Source organism: Pinus tabuliformis, chromosome X, assembly GCF_031772625.1.
Source record: "Pinus tabuliformis cultivar Carrire ecotype Pingquan chromosome X, CPIR1, whole genome shotgun sequence".
NCBI classification, from domain to species: Eukaryota; Viridiplantae; Streptophyta; class Pinopsida; order Pinales; family Pinaceae; genus Pinus; species Pinus tabuliformis.
In genome coordinates, this window is record NC_142308.1 from 421,887,117 (window position 1) to 421,905,297 (window position 18,181).

At 37.2% G+C, this 18,181-nt stretch overlaps 1 pseudogene; it reads left to right on the plus strand.

The window, feature by feature from the left end:
• Positions 1 to 1,318: 1,318 nt before the first annotated feature.
• LOC149140379 (arabinosyltransferase RRA3-like) overlaps positions 1,319 to 18,181 on the plus strand; it is a 108,954-nt pseudogene continuing 92,091 nt past the window's right edge.

Consider the following 18,181-nt stretch of genomic DNA (forward strand, 5'->3'; position numbering starts at 1 on the left):
GACATATGGCGCATAAGGCTCGTCCGAAGGGCAGGTGTCCGCCCGGACGAGCCACGCATGCCAGGAGGACACACCATAAATTCACCAACCCGCTGCATTCAAGGAAGGGAGTTAAGGGTGTTGACAGAGGCGTCCTGTCGACATTCATGGCACGTCTTGAGAAGCGAAACATGGCACTTCATAACTGCAATCTCTCGGACATTCTCCCGCATTTCCCGTCTGCACCTGTTCTGATCTTGCAGGAGGTGACGGAGGTTCAGCACTTCGGCTCTCATTCTGGCCCTGAGAGCGAATGTAAGTGTTTAGCAGCTGCAGAGTGGGGCAATTGGCAGGCTCACAAGCAAGCCAGTTGCGATTCTGAGAATTTGGCAGTGCTTACTTACCCGCATCTCTCGTTGGCTCTTGTTCTGGTTTCGAAGGAAGTGGTGGAGGTTCAGAGTCTCGGCTCTCATTCAAGCTTTGAGAGCGAAGGTCAAGGCTCTGCAGCCACAGCTTTGGGCAATTGGGAGGCTAGGATTCGGTCTAGCAGTAAACCTGTGCCAACAGTGGTGTTGCGTTGGGGAATTGATCGCCCTGTTCAGAGGACCAGAATGCAGCGCAATCGTGGAAGGGGTAACAGTGGAAGGGGAGGCTACAGTGGAAGAGCCCCCTCGACTTCTTCCTCAATTGAAGAAACCTCTGAGTGCAGAAGGCCGAGGGGAAGGCCCCCGGGCAGAGGCAGAATAGGGGAACCTCCAGCGCGAATGGACTGTGGGCATACGGAACACCCAATGGTGAGATACCGCCTTCCCTGCACCTTAGCCAATTCTACTTTCTTCGTGACTGTCTCTGTGGAGCACTGCAGCAATCCTTGGGAAGATGAGGAAGGCAATCCCCGTGCCAACCCTCCGCATGTTCCTGGGATTGTTCCTACGGTGGAAATGGAATTCCCTGCTGTTGAGATGATGCGGCCCATACATGACCCGGGAGCAGGCCCGAGAGAACCTGTTTGTGACTATGGAGCTGGCCCAAGTGACCGTGGAACGCGCAACCCTGGTAAGGCCATCCTCCAGCCTCCCTGTTGCAAGGCGGAAGATGAACCGCAGACTACTGATGAAGATTAACATGCCCAGCTCGCGCTCCAGGTTTTACAGCAAGAATTTTTCTCTGTCAGCTCCCTACGCGGTCATATATGAATCTGTTACTCTGTCTCTATGTAATTGTGTCGGTTTTCTGTTATCTCTGTTCTGTGTCGATGTTCTTCAAGTGCTTTTGTTCATGTGTCAGCTACATGAGTGTTGCTCTAAGTTTTTGTCCATGTGTCCTATGTACTCCTGGCATGAATACTCCGGTGTCTACTGTCTGTCCTAGGACAAATCTTACAGGGCCGCGGCCCCGTTGTAATTTTGATGATGTAACTTTGCTCTTGCTGTAATATAATAGTTTAGCCTTACTTAGAAAAAAAAAATAAAGAGCTGGAGGGAAAAATGAAGCTAAGGTATTATAAGGAGGTGATTAACCCCACTCTTGCTAACTAGAATTATATTTTTGTGTTGACCAATGCTAAGAAGAAAATGAACATTGTAAAGATAAGAACTAATTCTCATGAGCTTTGAAGTGAAACTGAGTGTTGGTCTATTCCTAAAACACCTCAGGACAATAGAATCTCTCCCCTTTGTGATGCTAAGAGAGTTGAAGATGAAGAACACTTCCTCTTGGATTGCTTGACCATGACTCACATCCGTTCTTTTCAATACATTTTCCATACCACCAACATTATTGACCTATTAAGAAACTATAGCAATCTTAGAATGCTTTTCTCCCTTCTTTTTTATCATAGAAATAAAAAATTAAAGGGTCTTAGTTAATCTCTTACTTTCTTAAGGTCTGATAAACCATATTGGTCTTAATGGGCATTAATCATCATCATGATCTTCATTATTTTCAATTTTCTAGAAATCTATTAAAACTTCAAACACAACATTCTATTATAAAAATTCTTATGGAAATATAATTTTGAAATCATTTTTTATTGAATATTTTTAAAAATATTTTGTAAAAGTGAAGTATATTAATTAGTTTGGGTCAAAATGTTTTGACTTTTGATTAATTTTCAATTTTTTAGAAACTATTTCCAAAGTTTATTAAAGTTTTTGTAAAATTAAATATTCAACTTATTTTTTTTAGAAATTGATTTTTTTTTTGAATTTTTAAAATTTGAATTTCTAAATTTTTATTGGTGGATGACTAATTTTATGTGGTTTAAAATCAAATTTTCATAATTAAAAATTGTTTAAAAAAAAAATCTCTAATTGGCAAGTGTCCTCATAAATTAATTTAAAAAAAAATCCAATTTTATAGATTTTTCCATAATTAACATTTTCTTTTAAAAAAAAATTGTTGTCATTATGTTTCAAGCTTTTACTAACCATGACCAGTTTGAAAAACAAAAGCAACAACATTGCATATTATACTATTTATCCTTATTGATTTTCTTTAATATTTTCCCTTGTTGATTTTTGTTATTAAATGGACTTGGTTCAATCATTTTCCTCAATAAACCTTACTTATAATATATATTTTCACAATTCAATTTTAAATCATGATGCAATATAAAAAATAAAATCTAATTCAAGGCTACAATAAATAAGCTTTTCTCTTTCTTTTTTTCACAATTTTAATCATTATTTAAAAATATAAAATATAAAATAAATTTTAGGAATCTTTTGCACTCAAACTTAAGCATTTGTGTAACTAATTTTTTTATTTTAATATACTAGACATTTTAATTTTTATATTAGATATTTTATTACATTTGAATTCTTTGCCACATGATTAAGACGACACAAGATACTTCATTACAATTTGATTTTTTCGACATAGAAATTCTCCCATAGAGTATTTATTTGTTGCTGAATTTAGATGAGTATAAATTTAAAGTTAAATAAATAGTTTGTTATAATAATTATCTTTTTAAAAAATCATTTATTTTATTACAATGATTTTTCCCTTGATGAGTTTCTTTATATTTTTTCCCGTGCTAATTGTTATTATTGAATGGACTTGGTTAAATCATTTTCCTTAATAAACCTCACCTATATTATATATTTTCACAATCCAATTTTAAATCATGATGCAATAAAAAATAAAATAAAATTAAGTCAACACGACAATAAATAAGATTCTCTTATGTCTTTACAATTTTTATCATAATTTAAAATTATTTAAAAATAATTAAGAATATTTTTCACTCACCGTTTGTGTAACTAATTTTTTTATTTTAATATCTTAGACATTGTAATTTTTTATAATAGATATTTAGGCTGATAGACCTTTCTTTTGAATTCATTAACCTCGCTATTTCATCTACCATTTTTACTAGCTCATGACACATGTACAATAGATCTAGCTCTATTCTCATGACATATGTCGTTACACCTATGATTTTCTCTAATTCCATTGTCGGAACTTCACATTCTACGAGTGAGTTCCATGGCGGCGAGTATGCCAGGGTATAGCCACAAATAAGTCATTATTTGTTGGTTTGCTTACAATATTCAACCAAAACATACCAAAGCATTACATCGGTTCCATTTCTAAGCAATGACATCGTCATGTTAGCATACACATGGAAATATATTACATTGAGTACAAGTCAAAATTCAAAAGGTTTCAGTGTGCCAGTGAATTTAATTCAAAAGAGAAGAAACAGTAACTGTGAGAAGGTGCGAATAGCGTGACAACGGTTATTTACTTTTTACTAAACCATGAAAAGCAATGAATGATTTCATTACATTTACCATAACGCTTTTTAGATGAAACTATTGATATTACATATTTATTTATAAATTTTCTGGTAAAATTATACACACACACACACAAACCATTTTGACATTTCGTGTTTAATTCCAACATTTTGAGCTATTTTCTCAATGCATATTTTAATAAGAGTGACTGGATCAACATTGTATTTAGCCCATGTCTTACTTTAATTATTTTATCATAAATATTTTAGTCAAAGTATTAATGATTTCTATTTTTTTGTATTTTAAACTTCATCATTTGAATGATGAGATCATGTTTATATTTAGGCCGATACGCCTTTCTTTTGAATCTGTTAACTTGGCAATTTCGTCTACCATTTTTAGTAGCTCATGAAACCTATATAATAGCTCTAGCTCTATTCTCGTGACATCTATCGTTACACGTATGATTTCCACTAGCTCCATTTTCAAAACTTCACACTCTGTGAGTGAGTTCCATGGCGGTGAGTGCACCGGGGTATAGCCACAAAGACGTTATTATTTCTTGGTTCGCTAAATAAAGGCAAAAACACAACTCTTAGTTATAGTTAAAAGAAAACAAATAGAATTTTAAACAAGTATTGAAAGGCATCATATCCACTCAATGTAATTCAAATTTCAAACCAGAATAACACACCAACCAAGGCGAGAAGCAATGGGGCATGTGTACAAGTGTAGACTTGCATGCTTGCTTAGATGTATTCATATTATCAAACACAACAAGAATCCCCATTTTTGTATTATAATGTATGAGCCTTTCTAAACATGTGTGGGTCCCACCCAATCCCAGAGACCTAATGCAACACCCTCCTCCCACATCTACCCAAGCAATTGGCTAGCTAGGGTAAACATGCGACGAGAGGCCACTATGATATGATTCGACCTCCTAAGTCACATTAAGGAAGTGGAACCAACGAAAACACACCATACAGACATTCAACATCAACATTAGGACCCTCAGGAACTAACCCAACCTTTCTACCAACCAGCCCTTAGGCCCCACTGAGATTTTGAACCACTTGACCTCTAGACGCTCTCATGCTATGAGCATGCCAACATCCAGGGACCTCTGGACGCACTCACATGCCTACAAGCTAGTGTCCATGGACTATTTTGTACAGTACTATGACAACGTCCCCAAGATTTAATCCATTTTTTCAGGCCCAGAGCCTAGGTCACTGCCCAAAATTGAATGACATCTTTAGAACAGTAAGATAACATGGAAATAATAGTACTAATGAAATTACTTGAATAAGACCTTGAATGGACCCCTACTATCCATGACAGGAATTTCGTCAAACATATCACAAATATGTAATCTACAGGTGTAAACAATAGATCTAAGCTTAGGCGTCTTATACTTATCTGAGATTCATTATGAGGCATTGTTTCCTTATCACTTTAGCTGCAGTTTCATCCATTAGGCCATAGATACATTTTTCGTTCATATACAAGTAAAAACATGATGGGAGCCATACATAGCCACTATCATAATACATACTCATAACCAAATAATAATAAAGGAAATACCAAGGATACAATAGCCATAGAATCCACGTATAAATCAATATAATACTCATGAGATAAAAAGGAGAAATAACCTCATATTAATGATGCAATATGCAACCCGGCATGGGACTACCACGTTCCACCTGATCATAGAATGGTTGAGCCAATTCTCTCTTCAGCCATTCACCCCAGTGCCATATTTCAAGTATGAATGTGGGATCTCATAAAACACACTAATAAAAACCATCCAAGACTTCGAGAGGCCAAACCACCTCAACCCATCAAACAATGATTCCACATCATGGTCAAACATCACAAAACCATCATTAGATTGGTCTCAATCCAAGCCTTCTAGGGCTTCCAGAGCATTTTTTCCAACCAAGGCTTCCAGGACTAGTAATTAAACTCCCAGCTGCCACCAGGCTTCTAAAGAATTTGTCTAACCAAGGCTTCCATGACTAGTAACTGAACCCACCATGGGCTTCTAGAGCGTTTTTTCAACCAAGACTTCCAGGACTAGTAACTCAACCCATTCTATTATAGGGATTCCAGAGCGTTTGTCCAACCAGGGCTTCCAGGAACTAATAAATCAACCCAAGCTAAGGAAACATGAGAACCAACCAAAACAAAACAAGGAAATAAACCAACAATCTCCATGGCTATCCAGGAAATGGGAAGGCTAGGAAAATCCACTGTCAATCCAATAAATCCTCCATGCCCATGACAAATCATAACCAAGAAACCACATGCATATGCCATGCATGCTAAAACTAATGAAAAAAACATATATTCAACTCGATACCTGCAAGAAAATCCCACTATAGTTGTTGATCCCAATGTCCTCTTGCACTTTCTTGCTCAAAAAATCCAAGTATACCACACCCTCAAAGAATGCTCCAAGAAAACTCTAAGTATCCAAGAGTATGAGAGAGAGAGAATAGAGAAAGAGCTCCAAAACTGAACCAACTAAGCTTAAAGTGACCAATTCTAGCCACTGATTCTCAAAAGGATTTTTATTAATGAGGCCTCTATTTTCTTCATTTCCCATTACTTTCCTTCATTTTCCTCCTCACATGCACCCTGTAACCTTTCACTTTCCTCTTCTCCTAATTTCCTTTGTTTTCATAAATAATATGCCAATTAATGCCTCATGTCTTTCCAAAGCCTTTTCCAATTTCCTTAGCCATAATAAACCGAATGAACACCCACTAGGACGTTTTCCCACCATTCAGCTTGGAATATGTGTCTGCTGAAGCCCAAAAAATCGAGTCTACAACAAGGGGGATACCCGCCCGGTCTGGACCTTGGTTGGCAGCTCATTTTCCGTTTGGTATAGCGGGTCCGACTGGGGATGTGGGACCAGTTTCCCAATTTCAGTGTGTGTGTGAAAAATATGAATATTTCTGTTTCTAACAGTTTCTAAATGGAATACTTCTACTCTAATTCTAGTCTAATAATAAGGAAACTGCATTCTAATAATAGGAATATGTAAATCTACACTAACCCGGGGTGTGATTTTTCTTCTATGCGATCTAAAATGATTTCAAACAACAACTAGTAATAAAGATCATTCAGCGGTTATGAGAAAAGAATTCAGTACAGATGAACTACTTCGTATAAAAAGTTAGACGAAACAGTTGTGCAAAAACATATCGCATAATGAGCTATTCATACACTAAGCATAAATAAATAGCTATCACCGTACAAAAGTGCCAAATGATAACTCAAGCATTCATACATTAATATATAAATAACTGAACTGGAAATCACTCTAACACAAGGCAGAAATAGTTAAGAGATAGAAATACCATTTATAACTAGTCCTACTCATGAGCTTCAAGTGATCACGATTTATCTCTCCTTGATCAAATATCCACTAAGAGTACAAAAGTGCAACATCAGTAGGAGATATCAAATGCAAACGTTAATAAATCTTGTTCCATTCATTCATCAAAACCTCCTCAGAGGGTACAAAAGTGCATGTTTTGGGGATAAGTTTTTGATAAATTTCAGGACCCCTCTCTAAATGCATGAGAGGGGTTTAAATACTACTAAACTAATTCTAAAAATAAATTATTACAAAAATATAGGATGTGGTTTAAATGATCGTCCTCTTTTCAGGAAAAAAACAAAATTAAAGTTAAAATTAAATCTAACATTAAACTATTTCTGTATTTAGTCCTTGAAATCACACGCATGCAGCATCTGTTTGAGAAGGGTTGGCTGGCTGACTTCCACTTTTAGCTGAGCTGAGAAAACATAATCGACAAGCGCTGGCTCCATCTTTTCGGCCGAATTGATGATACACTTAACAGTCATCCATTGGCTATGTGGCTTTACCAAGTAAGCCCAGTAATAATCCTAGTTCAACCTGGTTAACCCTTGGATTGCTTGTGCCTTTTCTTGAGCTCTCTGTTTCCAATCTGCCTGTAGTTGTTGTGCATTAGGTAAATATCCTGGAGTGGTCTCTGCAATCAAATTTTCCTTGTGCAAATTTTCATTTACACAATCAATAATACTGCTTGCTGTCGTGTCCGTATATAAGGGCGCCATTTCCTTTTCTTCTGAGCTCGGGGCTTTGCCTTTCTTTCCCATTTCAACCTGTGTAATGCTTTGTATTGGCCTCTGCTCTCCGTTCCTGCAATTCACAAGTGAATCGAAAATGAATGACAAGGAAGGGTGATGGGAAAAGTTTTAAATGCCGCAGACATATCAAGCATACCACCTTACGTGAAATGATTCTTTCGATAAGCACACACCCATAATCCATAATAACTGGCAACTACCTCATTTATTAGCATTAAAGCGCATAACCAGGTGTCAGCTTAAGGAAAATACTTGTCTTGAATAACGCGCCCGAAAGATCTGCGACAAAGCGATTTTGTGATTTGCTTTGTAGCATCGCAGATCGCAACATCGCAATATCGCAATATCGCAATATCGATCGCTTGTGACATCGCATTATAGTATTATCGCTGCATCGCGAAATCGCAATATCGCAAATCGCAATATCGCAAATTGCAGAAATGTTATGTATGACAGACTTCGTTTACCTGTTTCCTGCGAGATGCGATCTTGCGACCGGCGTTATCACATATCGGCAAATTTTAAAGTATTTCAACGTGAATTGTGTTGAATGCGATGAGATATTTGTTTATTATCGCATATCGCGATCTTGCAAATATTGGAAGTGTGCTTGTAAGGTGGCGTCCCGCTATCTTATGCGATGCGATATTTCCTAAGGAAAGATTTTTCTTTACCTTATCATAAAACTTAGCTTTTTGGATTTTCCAAGAGGGTTTCCTAAGCTTATGATGGTAATTTTATTTAAAAATAAAATTTAAACACTATTTTAATTTTTTAGATTTTTAACTAAGGGTCCCCTCTTATTTAGTATTAGGAATAACACTCAATAAGAAGGGGGGTTTGTTGGAAATAATACTGAGAGGGGGGGGTGAATCAGTATTATCAAATTCTTATCAATCTATCTTCCTTATTTATACTTTGAATAATTCTTCAAATATTGATCATTACTTTGTATGTCAGTATCATAAAATAATGAGCAGGAACAAGAAAAGCAAATAGTCACACAAAAGAACACCAGATATAAGGTGGAAACCCAATGTGGGTGAAAACCACCTGCTGCAATATGTCTCTATCTTCTTTCAATTAGAAACTTCTTTTACAATGATTTTGTACTGGTGCAGTCCTTTACCAGTACGCAGGCTACAACCTGTAGAGAGCTACAACCCTCTCTCGTTCTCCAGCTTCTCCTGGAAGGGAGCTACAACCCCCTTAGCTCTTGTACTAGCCAAGATACTAGTACGTAGGTGCAGGCCTACTGAAGGCTACAACCTTCTCTTTCTTCCAGGGACCACGTTTCATAAATTTTCAGACTGGATCCATGAACATCAATCAATCATCAAGTATATCTGCATCAAACAATCTCATTTTCCCAATTAGCACTGAATCAAGTAAACACTTCTCTGACAGCTGTACCCAGAACACAGTAACAATAACCACACACCAAATTCTGAACCCAGAATACTGCAGCAATAGATAGAGGCAGCTAGATCATAATTTAAAGATATACATTACTTCAACAACCTGAAATCTGCGTGCAGATCTATAAAGGATAATTCCTTCTTTCAAATATTCAGACACTAATTAACCCAGATTGTCAGATTTATAGATCAAGCATGCGCCTCATATAACAGATCAAAATCATGCAAAGATACTATTATTCAAGCATAAAGATTATGACCCATCAAAAGAACTCATCCTTCTTTATGTGCTAAGGTTCCTCCTTCATTCAGATCCAGATCTGCACCATAACCCAATCACAAATATTTCAGATCTAGCACTTATTAGATATTCAATTCATTCGATGATACTTTGCCAAATGATCTCCTTCCTCTTTTATAGTCTTAGGCCTTCCACAATACCACGGTCCAAAACCATAGGATCAAAAAACTGTTGGACTAATACCATGAACCAACCATGAAAGTGCGTGAGATCAACACTTTTGGATGCAATACCACGAGCCAAAACCATAGGATCAAAAACTATAGGACTAATACCATGAACCAACCATGAAAGTGCGTGAGATCAACACTTTTGGATGCAATACCACGGACCAAAACCATAGGATCAAAAACTGTTGGACTAATACCATGAGCCAACCATGAAAGTGCGTGAAATTTTCTCTTCATGAAAGGAACTTTTCTCTGCATGAAAGTGCGTGAACTTTTTCTCTACATGAAATAAACTTTTCTCTGCATAAAAGTGCGTGAACTTTTCTCTCCATGAAATAAACTTTTCTCTGCATAAAAGTGCTTGAACTTTTCTCGACATGAAATAAAATTTTCTCTGCATAAAAGTGCGTGAACTTTTCTCTACATGAAATAAACTTTTCTCTGCATAAAAGTGCGTGAACTTTTCTCTACATGAAATAAACTTTTCTCTGCATAAAAGTGCGTGAATTTTTTATTTTTATTTTTTTTTACATGAAGGAAACTTTGTTGCACTATAATTTATCAAATAAATTTGCTGCACTATAATTTATCATTTGTGATGAGTGGGTTGCCATCAAGTACAACATATGTATCATAATGCCAACAATCTCCCCCTTTGGACTTGATAGCAACAACAACCAATCACTCTCCCCCTTTGACATCAAGGGAAAAGGGTTATGCTCCCCCTAAGAACATGCTCCCCCTGACTATAAACCAGATCTGCAAAGAAGAACCATAATCCATCAAACACCATAAATGACCATGAAAGAGATAGAGACGTATTGCAGCAATATTCAGACTAGCATCCATGATCTCCTTCTGTACTTCCTCCATAATGCCAACAATGCATGATATGCTCCCCCTGAACCTGTGCCATTCGATCTTTGACCAATCCGCAACCCAGCACATGTACGCATATACTTCAGATGAACCTTGCGTACAACCAACAATCAGAAGAGATTCAACAACAAGATGATGCATCAACAACCCCCATCTTTTGCCTGAGGTATTCAAAGGTCTCCCTAGGCAATGGTTTGGTGAGTATATCAACAACCTGTTCCTTAGAAGGAACATACTCCAACTTGACCTTTTGTTCAAGCACTTGTTCCCGGAGAAAGTGATACTTGATTGGTATGTGCTTGGTTTTTGAATGCATGACTAGGTTCTTTGAAATGCTGATTGCACTTGTATTATCACATAAGATGGAGATGGGTGGTGTACAAGTGATTTGAAAATCTTGCAAGGTCTGCATCATCCAAAGGAGTTGAGTGCAGCAAGATGCAGCAGCAACATATTCTGCTTCAGCTGTAGACAAGGCAATCAAACTCTGTTTCTTGCTGAACCAAGATACTAATCTGGAACCCATAAAGAATGCACCACCACTTGTGCTCTTCCTGTCATCCACGCTTCCGGCCCAATCTGCATCAGTATAAGCATGAAGTGTGAGATCTGTATCTCTAGGATACCATAAGCCATAATTTTGAGTCCCTTGAAGATATTTGAAGATTCTCTTTACTGCCTGAAGATGAGTTTCCTTTGGATTTGCCTGAAATCTTCCAACTATTCCCACTGCATGCATGATGTCTGGTCGGGTACCTGTCAAATAAAGTAGACTTCCAATCATAGATCTGTAGGTTGGTTGATGTACTGCTGCTGATTCATCATTTGCACTGAGGCTACATCCTGTGACCATGGGTGTACATACTGGTTTTGCATCTTCCATGCCATATTTCTTCAAAATCTGCTTGAGATACTTGGTTTGAGACAAGAAGATCCCTCCTTCCTTTTGTTGGATTTGCAGGCCCAGAAAATATGTAAGGACATTTCGAATTCTTTCTGCATCACCAAGGCAAAGCTTTGACTCATAGATTCTTCATTGCTGCCAAAGATAATGTCATCTACATACACAACAAGTATCAGCAATTTGTCATTTTCAATTTTTATATAAAGATTGCTATCTGTTGATCCTTTTGAAAAACCTTGTTGATGAAGATATTTGTCCAAACGATAGTACCAAGCCCTTGGAGCTTGTTTAAGACCATAGAGAGCCTTTTTCAATCTGCATACAAGATTTGGATCATTTCCAAGAATGAAACCATCTGGCTGTTCAATGTATACTTCTTCTTCTAAGTCTCCATTCAGAAAGGCTGATTTCACGTCCATTTGAAATACTTTGAACTTTTGAAAGCTTGAGAGAGCAAGGAACATTCGGATGGCCTCAAGTCTTGCAACAGGAGCAAAAGTTTCTTCAAAATCTATTCCTTCTTGCTGCGCATACCCTTTACAAACAAGTCTGGCCTTGTTTCTAATTACTTCCCCATTTTCATTCAACTTATTTTTGAAGACCCATTTTGTCCCTATAACATTCTTATCCTTTGGTCTAGGAACCAACTCCCAAGTGTTGTTCTTTTCGATCTGCTCAAGTTCTTCATCCATTGCTTTGACCCAACATTCATCTTTGCATGCCTCTTTTACATTTTGTGGTTCAGTGGATGAGAGTAATGCCAAATAGCTTGAAGCTTCTGCAATTGTTCTTCTTGTTTGTACACCTGCTTCTTTTTGCCCCAAAATCTGAGATTCTGGATGATTCTTCTAAACGTACCTGGATGGAGTCTTCTCTTCTACCCTTATCTGTTCCTCTGGTGCTTCTTGAGGTTCTTCTTCTTCATCATTCTGTCTTTGAGGGTAGTCTTCATCTTCTTCGATATTTTCATGATTTACTTGCCTAGGAATGTATCCTTTTTCATCAACCACTACATCAATGCTGTCAACAATTCTTCCAAGTCTTTTATTGTAGCACTTATATGCTTTGCTGTGTGGAGAATAACCAAGAAGAATGCCTTCATCTGCTCTAGGTTCAAGTTTGCCAAGTTGCTCATCAGTATTCTTAATATAGCATTTGCTCCCAAAGATTTTGAAGTGTTTTACCGAAGGAGTCTCACCATAACAGAGTTCATGAGGAGTTTGAGTGTTGTTCACTCGGACATTTGTTTTATTGAGAATAACAACCGCAGCATATGCAGCTTCACCCCAGAAAGTTGCGGGAGTTCCGGACTCATCAAGCATAGCACGGGCCATTTGTTGGACTGTTCTGTTCATCCTTTCCACCACTCCATTTTGCTGAGGAGTTCTAGCTGTAGAGAATTCCCTTCTTATCCCATGTTCTTCACAGAAATCGAAAAATTCATTTGAGGTAAACTCCCCACCTCTGTCGGACCTGAGGCACTTAATTTTGTAACCTGATTCATTTTCAACCAAGGCTTTGAAGGATTTGAATTTTTCGAATGCTTCGTCTTTGTGCTTCAAAAGTCCTAACCAAACAAACCTGGAGAAATCGTCAATGAATAATATCAAGTATTCTTCTCCTCGAGGTGACCTCGTCCTGAAAGGACCACATACATCTGTATGGACTAGTTCAAGAGGCCTGCTGGCTGATCCTTCCTTCTCCGGGAAGTTGGTTCTGGTTTGCTTACCAAACTGACATGATTTGCATATAGTGTTGTCTGGAATTTTGATATCTGGAAGACCACGAACTGCCTGATATTTGCATGCCTTCCTTATTTGTGAAAAGCTTAGATGCCCCAACCTCCGGTGCCATAACCAATGTTCATCATCCTTGCTCAAATAGCATTGTTGTTGTCCTTCTTCAAATATGTATAGATTATTTGGAGTTCTTCTACCTTTGATCACTGTTTTCCCTGTATCAAGATCACGAACGCTACATCCATTTGATCGAAATATTACCTCGGTTCCTTGATCGCACATCTGACTGACACTCAGAAGGTTATGCTTCAAGCCATCAACATACAAAACATTTCCAGCTTTGACCTTTTCTTTTAACTGAGCTGTGCCTTTTCCTTTTATAGCTGCTGGAGTATCATTTCCAAAAGAAACTTTCTTTCCCTTTTCTAAAGCAGAATATGATTCAAGTTTTTCTTTATCACCTGTCATATGCTTTGAACATCCACTGTCGATGTACCATAGATTTTCCTGTCCCTCTGCATAAAAGGCTATCCCACATCTTTCTGTTTGTGGTTCCTTTATTCTCCATGTTCTGGTGCTTGAGGCTTGTTCCTTTGTCTGCTGAAACCTGCTCCTGCATTCAGAATCTTCATGACCAAAGTTATTGCAAATAGAACATTCAACTTCATTTTCAAGAGCCGAAAAGTTGTTATAGGTCCTTTTTGTAATCCCGATCATACTTCTTTGTTTTTGAGCTTCTCTAGTCATGATTGTTTTATATGCAACACATTGAGCTGCTTTGTGACCAAAGTTATGGCAAGAGAAACATTGCCCATTGAAGAAACTTCTGCGATTATCAAATCTACCGGCCAAATGATTGTAATTTCTATTGTCATCCATTCTTGAAGCAAATTGAGAAGATTTTACCTGTGGTTGGTTGTAGCTTTTGTTCATCCTTAAGACAGATTGCCCCTGGTTTACCTGATAGTCTTTGTTCGTTCTTGATGTATTTCGTCCCTGCTTTACCTGATGATCTCCATTGTGCTTTTGCTCATTCCTTCTTGCTGCATCAAGATAACTCTTTGAGGTGGATGCTTGAGATGTTTCTTCATTATACCCCAGACCTGTCTTGTTTAGCGGAGAACATTGTACATTGATGATCTCATCCAGAGTTTCAGATCCTTTGACAAACTTAAGATTAATAGCCTTTGTTTTCTCAATTTCTTTTCTAAGGCCAACAATTTCACCTTCTAACTTTTCAAGATATTTTTCTTTTTCATCAATTTGAAATTGTAGAGTATCAATGATCATATTCTTTTCTTCTATACATGTCTTAAGTCTAGAAATCTCTTCATAAAACCTATCCACATCTATAGCATCCATGTAATCATCATCTTCAAATGCCATTAAAAGTTTATAGTCATTACTTTGTTCATCTTCATCACTATTTGATAGACCATCACTGTCTTCATGAGTGTAGTAGCTTTTCTTATTTGCATTCTGTTTCTTGTTCCATCTAATAGGTTCCTTTCCTTGTCGATCTTATCCTTATGAGGACATTTGGCAGCATAATGACCTACTCTTCCACAAGAAAAGCATTTGAAGGGTAACTTACCTCTGAACCTTCCAGCACCCCGTTGAAGATTTCTGACAAAATTTGATTCTTCTTCTTCTTCTGACACATGTCCTGATTCATAGTACTCTCCTTTACCTGAAGCCTTGAAGGCAGCTTCTTTCCTGTCTGATGGACCTCCTTTTCTCATTTCATAAGCAGTTAGAATTCCATGTAGTTGAGACATTTTAAGATGTTGTAGATTTTCCTTTTCTTCTATTGCAGAAACTTTAGATTCAAACCTAGGTGACAAAGATCTTAGAAATTTTTCAACCACAACAGCCTCTTTTATTTCTTTACCCAAATTTTTCATACAATTAACAATCTCATCCACACGAAGAAAATAGTTAGCCACACTTTCATCATTATACATTCTGAGATTCTCATACTGAATCCTGAGAGTTTGAAGTTTTGCACGTTTTACCTGTTCATCTCCTTCGTAGCTCAAAACAATCTTGTCCCATATTTCTTTTGCGGATTTATATTGCATAACCTTCACGAATTCAGATTGAGATAGACATCCTAGAAGAGTATTAACCGCCTTTGCATTTGTTTCATATTTCTTCTTCTCAGCTGAATCTGTAGGAGTAGCTGATGGAAAAGTATACCCTGTTTCTATAATGTCCCATACTTCTGTACCCAAAGATTGAAGATAGGCAGTAACTCTTACCTTCCAATATACGAAGTTTGTCCCATCAAAAATCGATGGCCTGATTGATGCTTCCCTCTCGTAGTTGCTCATGATGTTAGATCTTCCTTCAAGCGATCAAGCTTCTTCAGAAGGACCTGCTCTGATACCAATTGTTGGAAATAATACTGAGAGGGGGGTTGAATCAGTATTATCAAATTCTTATCAATCTATCTTCCTTATTTATACTTTGAATAATTCTTCAAATATTGATCATTACTTTGTATGTCAGTATCATAAAATAATGAGCAGGAACAAGAAAAGCAAATAGTCACACAAAAGAACACCAGATATAAGGTGGAAACCCAATGTGGGTGAAAACCACCTGCTGCAATATGTCTCTATCTTCTTTCAATTAGAAACTTCTTTTACAATGATTTTGTATTGGTGCAGTCCTTTACTAGTACGCAGGCTACAACCTGCAGAGAGCTACAACCCTCTCTCGTTCTCCAGCTTCTACTGGAAGGGAGCTACAACCCCCTTAGCTCTTGTACTAGCCAAGATACTAGTACGTAGGTGCAGGCCTACTGAAGGCTACAACCTTCTCTTTCTTCCAGGGACCACATTTCATAAATTTTCAGACTGGATCCATGAACATCAATCAATCATCAAGTATATCTGCATCAAACAATCTCATTTTCCCAATTAGCACTGAATCAAGTAAACACTTCTCTGACAGCTGTACCCAGAACACAGTAACAGTAACCACACACCAAATTCTGAACCCAGAATACTGCAGCAATAGACAGAGGCAGCTAGATCATAATTTAAAGATATACACTACTTCAACAACCTGAAACCTGCGTGTAGATCTATAAAGGATAATTCCTTCTTTCAAATATTCAGACACTAATTAACCTAGATTTTCAGATTTATAGATCAAGCATGCGCCTCATATAACAGATCAAAAGCATGCAAAGATACTATTATTCAAGCATAAAGATTATGACCCATCAAAAGAACTCATCCTTCTTTATGTGCTAAGGTTCCTCCTTCATTCAGATCCATATCTGCACCATAACCCAATCACAAATATTTCAAATCTAGCACTTATTAGATATTCAATTCATTCGATGATACTTTGCCAAATGATCTCCTTCCTCTTTTATAGTCTTAGGCCTTCCACAATACCACGGTCCAAAACCATAGGATCAAAAAACTGTTGGACTAATACCATGAACCAACCATGAAAGTGCGTGAGATCAACACTTTTGGATGCAATACCACGAGCCAAAACCATAGGATCAAAAACTATAGGACTAATACCATGAACCAACCATGAAAGTGCGTGAGATCAACAGTTTTGGATGCAATACCACGGACCAAAACCATAGGATCAAAAACTGTCGGACTAATACCATGAGCCAACCATGAAAGTGCGTGAAATTTTCTCTTCATGAAAGGAACTTTTCTCTGCATGAAAGTGTGTGAACTTTTTCTCTACATGAAATAAACTTTTCTCTGCATAAAAGTGCGTGAACTTTTCTCTCCATGAAATAAACTTTTCTCTGCATAAAAGTGCGTGAACTTTTCTCTACATGAAATAAACTTTTCTCTGCATAAAAGTGCGTGAACTTTTCTCTACATGAAATAAACTTTTCTCTGCATAAAAGTGCGTGAACTTTTCTCTACATGAAATAAACTTTTCTCTGCATAAAAGTGCGTGAACTTTTTTTTTTTTTTTACATGAAGGAAACTTTGTTGCACTATAATTTATCAAATAAATTTGCTGCACTATAATTTATCATTTGTGATGAGTGGGTTGCCATCAAGTACAACATATGTATCATAATGCGAACAGGGTTGTTGCTGGCCACAACAATTGGCGATTCACTTGGAAGAACCAATTATCTCTGTTGCTTTTTTGAATTTTCAAAACTTCCAAAACAGAAAATTTTCCAGAAAGTTAAACTTTATTATAGAAAGATAAAGTACATTATATTCTAACATGTCAATGACATTTTGTTTCAACTATTTTCAACTTTGATTATTTGCTGCCTCAAGCTAGTCCTTGTATTTACATCAGTCATTACTTAGTTTGTAAAGATAAAACAAAGTCTTCTCTGTAAACCAGTTTTAAATATGTTTATTTGTCGTAGGTAGAGCCTCCGCTGCCAGCAGGCATTTATAGCCTCGACAGGGTTACCTGTTACCCAGCAATGATCCTGTATCCTACTTAAAGAAACCCACAATTCTCAAAGAAGAATCCATATCCACACTTTCTACTTTCATTTTCTTTTTATTCTTAAAGAGCAATGTCTTGGTTTGATGGCCAATTTATGACACAATCATTCATTGATTTATAACTTTGCTGAACAAGCTGGCTCGTGATGAGACCCCTTGTCTTTTGATTGCAACAATCTTGAGTCTTTGCCCTACTGTGGTATGCAGTATTGGCAAAGTCAGCAAGTTATAATATCTGTGATTATGATAAGCCGGCTCGTGATGAGACCTCTCACTCTTTAAGATAAAGTGTATCTTTGGATTGATCCTTTGAAAGTTGTGATTCCCTTAGTAGGGAGGAAGTCATTGTTTCCTTAAGATAGCTCTAGACGAAAATAGTAGAGTTTTTTGGACATAGCTGTTCTACAGAGAATCTTTATTTTGTTATTGA